This window comes from Biomphalaria glabrata, chromosome 17, assembly GCF_947242115.1.
Source record: "Biomphalaria glabrata chromosome 17, xgBioGlab47.1, whole genome shotgun sequence".
NCBI classification, from domain to species: domain Eukaryota; kingdom Metazoa; phylum Mollusca; class Gastropoda; family Planorbidae; genus Biomphalaria; species Biomphalaria glabrata.
The window spans coordinates 22,831,599-22,847,295 of NC_074727.1; positions in this window are offsets into that span (position 1 = coordinate 22,831,599).

Sequence of the window (15,697 nt, forward strand, 5' to 3'; positions counted from 1 at the left end):
ACGATAAGTCATGAAGAGAGTGTACGATAACGATAAACCACGAAGAGAGTGTAAGATAACGATAAGCCATGAAGAGAGTGTAAGATAACGATAAGCCATGTAGAGAGTGTACGATAATGATAAGCCATTAAGAGAGTGTACGATAATGATAAGCCATGAAGAGAGTGTAAGATAACGATATGCTATTAAGAGAATGTACGATAATGATAAGCCATTAAGAGAGAGTGTAAGATAACGATAAGCCATGAAGAGAGTGTACGATAATGATAAGCCTTGAAGAGAGTGTAAGGTAACGAAAAGCCATGAAGAGAGTGTAAGATAATGATAAGCCTTGAAGAGAGTGTAAGATAATAAGCCACGAAGAGAGTGTAAGATAATAAGCCATGAAGAGAGTGTAAGGTAACGAAAAGCCATGAAGAGAGTGTAAGATAATAATAAGCCTTGAAGAGAGTGTAAGATAATAAGCCATAAAGAGAGTATAAGATAATGATAAGCCACAAAGAGAGTGTAAGATAATGATACGCCATGAAAAGAGTATAAGTTAATAAGACATGAAGAGAGTGTAAGATAATGATAAGCCATGAAGTGAATGTAAGATAATGATAAGCATTGACACACACACACACACGCATAGGCCTACAATGAAAAAACAATTACCTGACAAAAGCCACTGACAAAAGTAAACAAAGTGATATAGTAAAATTAAAAGAGGTGGAAAAAAAGTACAACTTGCAAGCGTAGGTCTGCTTCATCGAGTAACTTCTTAAGTAAATATAAAACTTTGCTGTGAAAGAAACAAAATTACTTCGTTAAAAAAAAGTGAAAACAAGAAAACATCGTAACATCATTGCAAGAAAAATGTTTGATCAAGTATAAAGGTTAAAAGTTTACAGCCTTAAAGAAAATATGACAATTAATTCATCAAAAACTGACCTGGTAAATTTGTCAATGTCCCAATCAAATCTGCAACAGAGATAGACAAAATCAATATGTCCGTGGCCGTTTTCTTTTTCTCTTTGTAATAAATGAAAATGATCAGTGGATTTCCGAAAATCCCCAAAATAAAAAGCAAAGCCAGTAAAACGAACGTTGGAATAGTGACCACAGTTTTCTCATACTGTAGGTTCTTTATGTAGTTCTGGCTATCATCAACCGATTTATTGCCCACCACAGCGTCTGTGATAGTCACGAAATCCATACTTTTATAGAAGTATTACTTTTCTTTAAATTGGTTTACCAGATATATACAGGTCTACTTCTCTATCCAATAAATTTACCTTCGCAAGTGTTATAATTTGTTATGTAACCTAACCGCAAAAGTAGGAAAAGTTAGAATATAAGCTAATATTTCGTTTTTTTTTATTTAAATAAAACGCTGCTGGAATGGATCTGCTGGTAGGCCTTTGAGTTAAAAGTCAAACAGCATGGTAAAGACCCCCACCCCATTTTGGCTATTTATATCTACACCTCGGGGTACAAGAGTTTTGATCTTACAAGATTTGGTTGTAATTAATAGCCTAAATAAAAACCCTCTTCAAGCTAACCTTGACGATAAATGATTCATTTATTGACAGCCGAAATCTCGAGCTCATTAAAAAATGTTTAAGAGAGATGATTAGTTCTATTCTTCAATGTCTCAAGCAACATATTGGAGAGGATGAGCCATGGGGTGGATGCTGAGGGTCGGGAATAAAAATAATGGTCAAGTTATTTATAGGTCTATCTACATAGATCAGATTCAGCATGGATTTTGCGGGTCATGATAATAAGGCTTTCACTTCAAGGCTTGAGTAATGTTAAATATCTAGTTGGTGTTTAGATATAAATCGACCACCTGCGGACAATGGTTATGCTTGCCCTGGATGTGGCAAAATATGTAGGTCACATCTGGGGCTGCGCAGCCACGGGTAATACTGCATTCCTCACTAATCTTCGGACTGGAAGACAAGCCTTATTATTAGGCCTATTATTAGTGTTTAGATATAGCATATAAAAATTTTCCACAGTTATAAAACATTTTTTTTGTTTGAAAAGACCAATATTAATTTCACTCAGATTAGTAAACTTTATTTCGTTCTGTAAGGTACAACATTATGGATGACTAACATACTCGAGTTCATGTTAAGTTACCTCATATTTAATAGTCATTTTAAAAAAAATGGTGAAAATAATGTGATTTAAACTCAAGGATGCTGCTCAACACGGGAGCTGTCAAATATAGACCTCCCCCCCCCCCTTCTCCCAATCATCATCTGTCCCTTGACTTTCGCCCTAGGGGCGCTTTGACAGTAACCTGCTCCCTCTTTTTTTTTCTCGGTCAGCAGCTGTTCTTAGAATGATACCAAGAGAGAGACCGGCCCATTCTTTTACATTGTCTATCCAGCTTTTCTTCGGTAGACCCTTTCTTCGTGCTCCCTCCAATGTACATTGAAGCAGTGACGTCACTAGGGCGGGTGTCACCCAGTGCGGTAAGTTCATGGTGTCTCCCTCCCCCCCCCCCCATCTTTCCTCTCAAATCTTCCCAATAAAAACATATTGTTTAGTTGTTTTTTTGTTGCGTCATGATACAGTGAGCTAATTACCCATATTCATTGATAGTTATTACTGAACGTTAAAAAGAGTTTCGATTTTATTCTAAAATGTTACCGACACTTTATCATTAGTTATTGCATAGTTTAAAATTTAAGATTTGAAATAAGAAAAATATTTAACATCAACCGAACTTACTTTTCTTAGTACACTTTTGAAGAGCTCCTCACGAAAACAGTTAAACATTATAGTGGTAGTTTTGTACCGACAAATGTGTTAATCGGTACAAAATAATACGTATTATTATTATTAAGCTTAACATTTAAAAGCGTACACGAACTTTACAGGATTTCAAAATTGAAAACTTATAAATAATATCTATTGCAATTTCGTTTTCAATGGACAAAGTTGCCCGATTTGAAATTCATGTCTCAAAAATTCTTAATTAAAAGTTAATTAACTTTAGTTTTGAAAAGCTTCTTTCAAAAGACACCACGTTGGCATGCACTTGACAAGAACAGTTGAAGACTTAATCAATGGGCTGGTAAAGGTTTCTTAAGTCTCATCGGTATTCCATTTGAATTGTAAAATTCATGTACTTCCCAGTTTTAGCTTCTTCAAAATTAACTTTGCTGCCTGTAGATGCATTGTAGTTTTGATATTTCTGTTAAAATATCGTCTGGCTCAGATTAAAAGGAATAGATGTACTCAGCATTAACCTTTTGTTCTCTACTTAAATAGCGAGTCCGCATCTTGAGATTACTCTGTTGACATTTTGTTATTGTTAAAAGCTATTTTTCTGTTATCTTAATAGCATCTCTAGAATAATGTGTCACACTTTTCTTAAGAAAACAATGAAGTTTTCTAGCTCGCGCACCGCTACGTCAATAGTTAAGCCATTAATTTGAAATTACTCTTCTGTAGTGTTGCTTTTTACCAAGTACATCTGCCCAAAAAGTAAAGCAATAAAAGGTATACATGTATTCAAAGAAATCTGGTAATGGTATTAGAGCTGCGCATCTTGTGTCTGTATTTTCAGAGCGGTGCTAAAAAGCTTCAATCGCCGTCACAATTTCATCAAATCGTTCTGTGCTATTATAGCACAGTGCAGGACAGGCCACTGTCCTGTTGGCTCATATTTCTCACGGCTATGGTCAAATTCCGATTCACAGTGCCCCCGCTGCGGGGAAAAAGAGGAAACCGTGCCTCATATTCTATTTGACTCCCCCAGACTTGCTAATCTCCGCCTCGACAGGTCTTGTGACGCGTACGCACTACGCAAGACAGCAGGGTTTCTGTCCAGGGCTTTTGTAAGAGAGGATTTAAGCCTCTCAGGCCCTCACTCAAATGGAGTTTGATGATGATGATAAAATGTCATGCAGGAAGTATTTTCTGAATTTTGACAACATAGCTAAAGTAAAAAAATGTACACATCCATTAAAAGTGCGTTTCTGTTTTTTTTTTTTTAATATTGCCTGCACTCTTTCATGAATTCCAGATATTGTAGCTGCATTATCATATCCATGAGCTCAATACATTAATAAGTCAAGCCCATCCTTTTCCAGCCATTTAAAGATATCAGAACTGGTTGTTAATTATGATCTAGGTTCACAGTCAGCAATAAACAAACAACAACCATTAGTGTCATGGCGGAGAATGATACTTTATTATATTGAACGCGTGCACCTTTGCGCACCATATCAACATCCCCATTTCTTTAAAAAAAAAATATAAAAAAAAAACAACATTTCGGGGAGTATCATAGAAAAAAAAATAAAACAAAACCACAACATAAACAACTAAACATAACATACTTGTATACGCTTCAATCAATATGAAACATATCACATTTAAAAATCAACATTCAATAGTTCATTAAGACACATAGTCATTGAATCTTGTCGGTTTCTTCAACTGATCCCTTGGTCGCAGGGAATGATGAGTTGATGAGTGGCGAACGTGTTGATCCTGAGTTCTATTGTCCTGTATGTTGTTATCAGTATCGGGAAATATATCTTCTTCTGTTTCTCTGTTCGGGTTAATATGCACTCTGTTTCTTTGGTACACTGCACCATTGTCACCTCGAATAATGTAAGCTCTCTGATTGACTTGAGACTGAATTCTTCCACGTCTCCATGTAGGGTCATTAGGAGATTGGATTGATCTGTCCAGTTTTCAGCTGACTTAAATTTCTTGACCTCTTATCATAAGATGTTTTTACACTCATCTGACGTTTTTCTTTCCTTCTCATAATGTTCTCTTGACATGTAGAAATCTTAATGTTACTCCTTTTGTTTGGTATCAGTGTTCGAGTCATCCGACCAAAAACATCTGAACTAGGCTTAGATTTGTGTCTTGCCTTGGAGTATTTCTAAATTCCAGAAGAGCTTCATAAGCATCTGACTTTGATTCTCTAGATTTCTTCATTATGTTCTTCAAAATTTTAACTGCTGACTCAGCCTTTCCATTGGATTGATGGTGTCCTGGAGAAGATTTCAAATGAGTCACTCCCCATTCCATCATAAATTTGGAAAAATATTTCGATGTGAACTGAGGTACGCTATTAGATATACAAACTTTGGGCACCCCATATCTTGCAAATAAAACTTTCAGTTTCTTTATAATTGCGTGTGTTGTTGTCAAATGCATGTTTTCTACCTCTATGAAATTTGAATAATAGTCCACTATGGCTAGATATTGTTGGTCACACATTTGAAATAAATCAATTCCAATCTTGTCCCACGGATTAGAACCTATTTCGTGCTGTATTAATTCTTCTCTCTGATTTATTTTTCTGACAAATGTAGCATGAGTTGGTTATTTCCTGTATTCGAGCTGATAATCCAGGCCAGAAAACTGTTTCTTTTGCTCTTCTTTTCATTGAGTCTACTCCCAGATGTGCTGCATTGAGTTTTTCTTCTATTTCCTTGCGAAGTGATATCGGTATGATTATTTGTTCTCCTTTCAACAGGAGTCCGTCTTCGTATGTTAACATGTCTCTAAGTGAAAAATATTGTTTGAGTTCAGGTAAACTATTATGTTTGTCTGGCCATCCATTTAGGATATACTGAATAAGTGTTTGCAATGTTCTATCTTTCTCTGTCTCAATTCTGACTTTCTCCAGCACTGCATCTGGTATTGCCAGTCCCACTGTATTGACACAAACATCAGGGATATCACTTTTTTCCTCTGATGGGTCTCTACTCAAAGTATCAGCTATGAACAAATTTTGGCCTTTGACATATTGAAACTGGATATCGTAACGATAAAGACGCATCATTAGACTTTGTAGCCTTCTCGGAGCAGAACTGAGTGGTTTTTGAAGGATGTTTTCCAGTGGTTTATGGTCATTCTGAACTATAACTGTCCTGCCATACGTATACTGGTCAAAACGTTCCAAACCAACAACCACTGCTAACAATTCTTTTTCAATCTGTGCCCATCTTTTCTGAGTATCAGTTAATGATCTAGAAGCATATGCTATTGGACTGCCATCTTGTAATAACGCTGCTCCTAACCCATTTTGGCTACTATCTGCTTGTAATGTAAGCTCTTTGTTAGGGTCAAAATATATCAATGTGCCATGAGTCGATATTTTCTGTTTTATCTTGTTGAAAGCTCGTGTGCATTGATCAGACCAAACAAATGGTGTGTTCTTTCTGATCAACTCTGTTATGGGCTGTAAATCTGTCGACAAGTCTGGAACAAATCTTGCAAGATATTGAACCATGCCACAGAATCTTCGGACTGATGAAATATCTTTTGGAGCATTCAAACTCAAAATCGCAGATACTTTGTTCGGGTCTGGTTTTATTCCTGCTTCTGTAATAATATGACCCAAAAAATTAATCTCAGCTGTTCTAAAACCGGACTTTTCGTGGTTCAGTTTAATCTTCTTTTCTTGACACCTCTTCATCAGCTCTCTTAGGTTAATATCATGATTTCTGAGTGCTTCTTCTTTCGTTCTTCCTCTTCCTACCACTATAATATCATCAACGTAATTGAAACAGCCTTTCAGTCCTTCTAGTGCTAGATTTAATCGTCTCTGAAAAATTTCTGAACTCACTTTCAGTCCAAATGGTAATCGTTTCCATTTGTATCTACCAAAAGGGGTTATCATTGCTGTCAAATTAGATGACGCTGTGTCTAGTCTGACATGCCAGAAAGCTTCTTGCACATCCAATTTGCTGAATATTTTGGCATCGTTCAAATCTGCCAATATGTCATCTAAAGTAGCAAGATTATAGAATTCCCTTAGTAAAACTTTATTCAGGGCTTGTGGATCTATGCAGATCCTAATTTTTCCATTAGCTTTTTCCACAATTGCCATCTGACTCACCCACTCTGTAGGCTCTATCACTGGTTCTATCATTCCTCTCTGCACTAGGGTCTTTAACTCCTTCTTAACTCTTTCTTGTAAAGCAATAGGGATCTTTCTACACGGCAGAACCTTGGGCTTAATGCTGCTATCAATCTTTAAAGACACTTCTCCTAAGTCACCCAAATCACCAGTAAACTTTGGACTACAGTCTTCTTCTTGGTTATTCACTACTGATGCTATGAACCTATCTTTATTGGCTTTGATTAACTTCATTCTTGTTAAAGTTTCATGACCTAGAAGGCATGCTAGATTATTTGGTACAACTATATATTCCACCTCAAATGTTTCGTTAGTTTTCTCATTTCTCGTCGTTAGAGTGGCTTTCCCTAAGGGTCTCATTTCAGTCTTATTCCACATTAGTAATCTTTGCGTTGCCTTTTCTATCTGATTCTTATTTACGTATTTTTCCTGGATGGTATTTACATCAGCTCCACTATCCATTTGAAACCTTACACAGTGACCATTTACTGTCATAACTGCTGTCATCCTTTTCGTTTTGTGGTTCTCCAAAGACATCACTCATTCATTTTTTACCATCATGACATCATCTCTTGTGTCCGACTGTATCTGTCTTTCATCGTTAGACATATCATCTGACACCTGCTGAATTTTCTTTTTGCACATTACAGCAAAATGATGTCTCCCCTTGCATGCCAGGCACATTTTACCCCATGCAGGGCACTTTTCTTTAATGTATTCGTGAATCTTTCCACAATACCTGCATTTACCTTTCTGAATGTTTGTTCTTGAAGGTGTTGATACTTTCTCAATGATTGGAGGGTCGGCTTGCATTTGTCTCAACTGTTTGTTGGCGGTCTCGTATGCTCTGCAAATATCTCTGCACCTTTCCAATGTGAGACTACTATCTTGTAGCAATTTCATTTTGAGGCATTCATGTCTAATACCAAGAACTACTCTATCTCTAATCAAGCTATCTTCCAGGCGTTCAAAACAACACGTTTTTGCTAGTCTTCTCAGATTTGTTATGTACTTTTCAATGTCCTCGCCTTCTTGCTGTTCACGCGTATTGAACACATAGCGCTCATAAGTTTCATTTGTTTTTCCAATGCAAAAACTTTCAAATTTGTTCACTATTTCTTCCATCTTTCTTTCTTTTCCCTTCTCAATTTCAAGACCTTCATATATGTCCATCGCTTTTGTCCCTATAATTGTTAGAAAGGTGGCCACTCTGACCTCCTCTGATTCTTCCGACAATTTAATGGCTAACTCATAGTTTCGCCAGCTCCGGTGAAACTTTTGCCAATTAGCGGCCATGTTTCCTTCTACCTCGAGCGGCTCGGGTACAGGAAGGAAATTTCTAGCTGCCATTGCAGTGTTGCGCGGCGTAGCCTTGAATTGTTGCCTATTTATTATTGCAAACAATAAACCTTTATATACTGATTAATGATTACCTCTGATCATTAATATACCGCTGCCACCATGTTAATTATGATCTAGGCTCACAGTCAGCAATAAACAAACAACAACCATTAGTGTCATGGCGGAGAATGATACTTTATTATATTGAACGCGTGCACCTTTGCGCACCATATCAACACTGGTACCATCAGCTTTGGTTATCTTTGAAGTAAAGCAATCCTAAAACATTTCTGTCATTTGATATGTTGGGTGTGCTGTTAAAACATTTATAGACACTGTAAATTTTGATACTGTGACTGGAAAGTAACATTTTAGTGCACATCAATGAGTTACACTCTTTGCAAGAAACATTGTGATATTAAGCAGTCCATGCAAGATGTTTTTTTCCCCCTTCTTTACGTTGATCATAGCAATGACTTCCCTGTTAATTATTTCTTTTTTTTTGTTTCTTAGCCTAAGTTCTGGTGCCAATGTTTTACCAAATCGTAAAGCCTGATAAAAGTTTCTTCAATCTTCTCGTGATTTTCTAATTTTTAGCATGTCCACTTATAATAATAAAAAGTAATAAAACGTATATTGCTTTTGAAGTTTTACCTATTATGCACAATTTAAAAAAATACTTTTTAATCTTGGCAATTAATTATTTTGTTTAGTATCTTGAAGCGTCCCGAGACATGACGTTAAACTGCGCTCCTCTTTCCTTAGCACTTTTGGAGCTCAAAAGTGCCCTACTTCTTTTCTATCATTGTGTCTGCCTCCTCTTCTCCTAAGTCTGCCTTCATTGATCATCACACTGTCTCCTTAACTTTAAATTCTCACTACGTCCTAGACCAGTCCGTTTGCCGTGGACTGCGACGGGTAAGGGGGGATAAAGAGATCCTGGTGTTTGAGTGGTGGCTATCTGAGGATAAACCACAACAACACAATACTTTGGCTCCAAGTTCCCCTAGACCTGAGACCCAGATGGCCCGCTCTGGGTCAACCGGCTGGTCATGCCGAGCTACCAGCATAGGTCGTCGACCTATGCTGGAGGGCGGTGGCTGGAGGGTCAATCAGGGAGCTGCTGTATCGGACACATGTCCGATGTAGCAGCTGACTGAGTATAGCACCTGTGTAGCCCTGGCGGGCTCATTCTGGACATCCGAATGGCCCGTCCCCTTGTTGGACTCGATGGCGGGTGGGGAGCACAGGTGCCGAATTAACCAAAATATATATGGACAAAAAAACACACACAAAACTACTTGCCCCAGACCTATGTCTGGGCAAGAAACGACGAATTGACGATAAAAAAGAGGTCCCAAAAAGCTGTGCAACCTGGCCATCATTTCTGGTGGTTAGATGCACAGAGGAGGGAAAAAGCCTGACCAAGTTGAGCCCTTTTATTATCTATAAGGGACTCAAGTCAGTAGTGGGAGAGCCCAAGAGTGTGTCTAAGCTACACAAAACAATGGAACTCCTTGTAGAAGTAGACAGCAAGACACACTCTGATGGGCTTTTAAGATGCAGAAGACTCTGTGATCTCCAAGTGGAAGTCATGCCACACAAGAGTCTGAACACCAGCAGAGGTGTAATCAGCTCTAGGGACCTACTGGAATGTTCCGAGAAGGAAATAGTGGAGGGCATTGAAGGAGTCACCCATGCCCGGCGCATTACCAGGCGCAGGGAGGGTGAGGAGGTCAAAACCGCCACTATTATCCTCACATTCGGAACTAGGACACCGCCAGAGTATGTGAAGGCAGGATACCTACGAGTTCCAGTGAGGCCCTACATACCTAACCCCATGAGGTGCTTCAAGTGCCAGGGTTATGGACACGGCGCGGCAGTCTGCAAGAGGAACACTGTGTGTGCCAGATGTGCTGGAGAGGGTCATAAGGGACAAGGGCTGCACAGCCCAGTTCAAATGCCCAAACTGTCAAGCTGGCCACTCAGCCTACTCCAAGGACTGCCCTGTGTGGAAACAGGAGGTTGCCGTACAGGAGTACAAGGCAAGAAACGGATGTACCTTTAGCCAGGCGAAATCGGCTGTACTGGCCCTACCCAAGGGCCAATTCGGCTTGACAAAGACCTACGCCCAGGCTGTTGCTAAGAAAGGAAGATCCATAGCCACACAGACGGACACATTGACCCCACCACCCCCTCCTCCTCCCCCAACTCAGAAGAAAACACCGCCAAAGAACACACCTCTGAAGAAACAAGAAAGCCCTGTTGTCATGCTAAAGAACAGGTTCTCTGTGCTCGCTGATGAGAGCATGGAGACTGAGCAGCATGTCAAAACCAATACTCCGGGAGAACCCGGAGACATCATGTCTGACACAGGTTCTCCTCAGAGAACCCAGCCAGACACCCCAACCTCTACCGAGTTAGAGGTTGACCAACTCCCTAAGGGGAGAAATCAAAGCGGAGAGGATGCCCGAGGTGAGAGAGGAGGAAATAACCTCCGCTCTAACCAGAGGGATCTCCCCTCTCCAGAGAGAAAGACTTCACCCAAAAGGGGGTTGTCCTCCTCTCCATCCAAACCCAAGAATAAAAATACCAAGGTCACTGGAATAAAGGGAAACCCCTCCGGGGGCCTCCCAAGGCCAAATAGCTCCAAGTAGGTCATCTAGAATAAGCCATGGATTCCAGAATTGTACAGTGGAATTGTAGAGGCCTCAAGGCCAATTACGAGGAAATGCAGCTACTGATGGACTCTGAGACTCCTGTAGCTGTCTGCTTACAGGAAACATTTCTGAAAGATTGCATCAGCTTCCGAAGCTACCGTGCTTACACCAAGAATGTTGAGGATGCAGAGAGAGCATCAGGTGGAGTCTGTATCCTTGTGAAGGATAGCATCCCCCATGAGAGGGTAGAACTACAGACCACACTACAGGCCGTAGCAGCTAGGATAACCCTTCACAAGGTTATCACTTGCTGCAGCCTGTATCTACCACCAGGCGCTCCATTAAACCGAACAGACATGGAGGACCTATTGAAACAACTCCCCCGGCCTTATTTAATCCTTGGGGATTTCAATGCCCATAACACCATGTGGGGATCCAACAATACCGACACAAGAGGTCGTATGCTGGAGGATATCTTCCTCCAACATGATTTATGCATACTTAATGATGCATCACCGACCTACTTGCACCCAGGAACTGGATCATTCACATGCATTGACCTCACCGTATGCGTCCCTGGACTTCTGGACGATTTTAAATGGTCAGTTAGCAATGATCTACGGGGAAGTGATCACTTCCCAATCATCATTACTAACAATCTCCCATCATTGGGACGACCTCAGCGGTGGAAACTGAATAAGGCCGATTGGGAACAATTCCAAAAAAGATGCTCTGAGGATATCACAGAAAATATCCTCCATGAACAGAACCCAGCTGATACCTTTGCTAGCAAGCTACTAAGTATAGCCAGGAAAGTTGTACCCCTAACCTCTGCAAATCCAAAACGGCCTAGCAAACCATGGTTTGATACAGCTTGCAAAAGTGCTATTGGTGATAGGAAAAAACGACTGGCTGCATTTATAAAGAATCCTTCCCAGGAAAACCTAAAGCTATTCAGGATAGCTAGAGCAAAGGCTAGACAAACCATACGGTCAGCCAAAAGGAATTCCTGGAGAAGTTTTGTCGGCAGTCTGGATGCCAAAACTTCTGCTAGAGCGGTTTGGAAGGCAGTAAGGCGAATCAAAGGGAAAGAATCAAATGCAATAGGGCATTTGAAAAACCAAGGACGAACTGTCACGTCCCCCAGAGAAATAGCTGACTGCCTTGCATCCTCAATAGCAGAAAAATCATCCACTGCACACTACACGCCAGAGTTCCAAAAAGTCAAAACCAGGGAGGAAAGACACCCCATTGATTTCAGGTCAGAGAACAATGAAGACTACAACAAACCGTTCTCGCTTGAGGAACTGAGGGAATCGCTGGACAAGTCACATGACACAGCGCCTGGAGAAGACGAAATCCATTACCAGTTCCTCAAGCACCTTCCCGAACCCTCATTGGCAGTCCTGCTAGGGGTCTATAACTGTGTGTGGCAAACAGGCGCTTTCCCAAACAGCTGGAGGAAAGCCACAGTTATACCGATACCTAAACCGGGAAGAGACGGCTCTGACCCAGCTAACTATCGACCAATAGCACTAAGAAGCTGCATCTGCAAAACCATGGAAAGAATGATTAACAGTAGGCTGGTCTGGTACCTGGAAAGGAATAAAGTGATCTCAAACTACCAGTGCGGATTCCGGCAGGGGCGGACAACAACTGACCACCTGGTAAGGCTGGAAGCTTATATTAGAAATGCATTACTCAGAAGAGAACATCTAGTAGCTGTATTCTTCGATATAGAAAAGGCCTATGACACAACCTGGAAACATGGCATTCTACGTGACCTGGCGCTTATGGGGCTTAAGGGACACCTCCCCCGTTTTGTGGAGGAATTTCTGAAAGATCGAAAATTTCAGGTTCGAGTGGGCAACTCCGCTTCTGACACTCATGACCAGGAAATGGGTGTACCCCAGGGCAGCATTCTGTCAGTCACCCTGTTCAACATTAAAATAAATAGCATCATAAATGCGCTGTCCCCTGGCATAGAGTGCTCTTTGTATGTTGATGACTTTGTCATTCTTACTTATGGGAAAAACATGAACACCTTAGAAAGAAAATTACAGTTATGTTTAAACAAAATTCAGGGTTGGGCAAACTATAATGGTTTCAAATTCTCAGACTCCAAAACAGTTAGTATGCATTTTTGTAATCTAAGGGGACTCCACCCAGACCCTGAACTATTTATACACAAAAAGAAGATCCCTGTTGTGAAAACTACAAAATATTTAGGCCTCACCTTAGATTCCAAATTTAATTTTCTCCCCCACATTAAGGAACTTAAGAAGAAATGCCAAAAGTCATTAAACATACTAAGAGTACTCAGCCATACGGACTGGGGAGCTGACAGAGATACCTTGCTGCTGCTCTATCGGAGTCTAATTCGATCCAAGCTAGACTACGGATCCATAATATATGGAGCAGCAAGGAAGTCGTACCTAAAAATACTGGAACCAATACAAAATGCTGCCCTGCGTCTCTGTCTCGGCGCGTTTCGTACATCACCTATCCCAAGTCTCCATGTGGAGGCTGGAGAACTCCCCATCGATATAAGAATGAAAAAGCTTGCAATGCAGTATATAGTCAAGCTAAAATCCAACCCCACGAACCCTGCTTTTGACTCCATATTTAACCCCATAGAGGTAGAATTATACAATTAAATGCCTAACGTCATACAGCCGTTGGGCCTTCGAATGAGAGAACCCATCCAAAATTTAACCCCACCCATTGACCAAATCTCTAAAATAGAAACCCCTCAGAATCCTCCTTGGCTAATGAATAAACCCAAATTAAATTTATCCCTCCTTAATTTCAAAAAAGAAAATACAGACCCAAGCATACTACAAGTCCACTTTAGGGAACTGCAGGAGAGCTACGGAGATTGTGGCACCATCTACACAGACGGATCCAAAATGGAGGGAAAGGTCGCGTGTGCCTGCTCCTTTCGGAACAAAACAATCTCCCGTAGACTCCCCGATAGCTGCTCCATCTTTACGGCCGAATTGCACGCAATATTGCTTGCACTTATGGCCGTAAAAGCATCAGAAAGGAGTAAATTTATAATCTGCTCCGACTCCAAATCTGCATTGCAAGCTTTGGGGCGGATGAAGACTGACATCCCATTGGTACATAAGAGCCTGAAGCTGTTGGACCAAATAACAGCCGACCGTAGGGATGTCACCTTCATCTGGGTCCCCTCCCATGTTGGCATTGAGGGAAACGAAGCCGCAGACAGAGAAGCAAAGAGAGCCCTAAATCATGCGGTGTCAGGAACCCAAATTCCCTACTCGGACCTGAGACAAAGTATTGCCTCTGCCACCTATCGAGAGTGGCAGAACCGATGGGAGGCTGAGACTCACAGTAAACTCAGGCAGATTGTGGCGGATGTCAGGTGGCGGCCCACATCTAAGGGTCTGACAAGGCGTGGTAGCACAACCATGTCCAGACTTAGGATTGGCCACACCTACATCACGCACTCTTTTGTACTGAAGAGAGAGGAGCCCCCACTTTGCGAGTACTGTGACTCTCGCCTCACCGTGAAACATATCCTCGTTGATTGCCCCAGATACCAGGATGTCAGGGCGAAATATTTTAGAGCCACTAATCTAAAAACACTATTTAATAATGTCGACCCTGGGAAGGTACTGGGCTTTATTCGGGAAGTGGGGCTATCTACGAAGATCTGATTTCTGAATTTGTGAACATGCACTATTTACATTAGATTTTTACCAAATATTTAAATTTTTACTACCTTTACTATTTTAACTGTGAATAGACCTTGATTTTAATTATATGACTGTATAGAATCTGGCCCTTGTTGTTTAGAGAGAGAGTGGTCCTTGAGGGACTGCAGGCACGACATGGCCTAAATTGTGCCGATGTGCCTCAAATCAATAAATCAAATTAGTATCTTGAACAATGGAAAGAAATTGTACTTGACTGAAGTGGTGGTATTAACTGAATTAGTCCCCTCTGTTGGTCGCCGCTTCGAAGTAACTTTATACAAACAATAGATAACTATTCAATCTCTATTTTCATAGTCGCCTCACTAGAGGAGTCATTACGATGACGGGTTGATCTACGAATTCAGGTCGTTCCCCCCTTTTTATTTTTTTAAATAAATGCTTTTAAAAAGCGAATACGCTATCCTTTCTTTCTCCCCTCACCACCAATTTTCCCCTAGTCCAGAGAAGTGATAGGATCATGGAGCATGGAGAATGCTAAAAACATGGAATAGCTCTAAACAAAAACAATTGGTACAAAATATTTCTAATTGCACATTTATTGTTTTTCTAGAATCCCTAGATCTATTACAAATTTAATTACTTAACTGATCCAAAATAATGGATACCATTACACATCATAGAAGCTTTGAGTTAAAGAAACAAGTTTTCTTTGAATAATTCTTCTCCACACCTTTCTCTTTCCCTAAACAAAAAGTTATGTCCCCCTTTCAGACCTTGCGATCTATCAGATGATGTTAAGGTCATCTGTTTCTTTGGCCAACAGTTAAAGAGAAGGGTATCATGTGGCCAGCACAACGACTAACCGCCTTTACTTTTTCCAAACTAATGTCAGGGGCGCCCTAAAATTCAGATCCTAAAAAATCCTAAATCCCAGTCTTCATCGAGATTAGGACCTATGGTTCAGAAGCGAAGCACTTAACCACTCAGCCACCATTCCCCCGTTCTCTTTCCCTAACTGTGTAACATTTTGATTTGTGAATATTTCAATGGGATTAAGGGGGGGGGGGAGATTGGAGAACTACTGGGATCTTTCGAACCAAACTCAATAATATAATGCACTTTGG